The following is a 440-nucleotide window of genomic DNA, read 5'->3' on the forward strand; positions in this document are numbered from 1 at the left end:
ACCCCTTTACAGTGTTGACACGAAATATAAAAATACAAAATATAAGGAATTAAAATATAAAAATATAAAGTGTAGGTAGGTAGTGCAGAGTGGAGTGGAGTCCTGAGAGCTTTGCGTGTGTGTACGTGTGTGTGTGTGTGTGTGTGTGTGTGTGTGTTTCCAATTTACTCCGTGTGACTTGGATGAGAAAACCAAACGTCTTGCACCGTGCTACTATCAAGCTGAAGTTAGACCGTCGGTTAGAATGGGCAAGTGTCTGAAGGTCTGGCCGGAGATGCAGATAAGTTGGCTGACAAGGTGGAGGGCAATGGGGCTGAGGTTAGCTCAACAAGCGGATCAGTGTGCAAGTCAGCGAAGCGCTAATGACCTACAGGTGGGCCTTCCAGCTCACTTGTAGCCTTTTCCCGAAACCCTTAAAATACGTAAATTTTCACCAGGCT

General features: G+C 45.5%; 1 protein-coding gene across 2 annotated transcripts in view; it reads left to right on the plus strand.

Moving 5' to 3' along the window:
- The window catches only part of LOC116699063 (palmdelphin), a 25,554-nt gene that overhangs the window by 20,404 nt on the left and 4,710 nt on the right, over window positions 1-440 (plus strand). The gene's annotated exons all lie outside the window — the stretch shown is intronic.

The sequence above is a fragment of the Etheostoma spectabile genome, chromosome 12, assembly GCF_008692095.1.
Source record: "Etheostoma spectabile isolate EspeVRDwgs_2016 chromosome 12, UIUC_Espe_1.0, whole genome shotgun sequence".
In the NCBI taxonomy this organism is placed as follows: domain Eukaryota; kingdom Metazoa; phylum Chordata; class Actinopteri; order Perciformes; family Percidae; genus Etheostoma; species Etheostoma spectabile.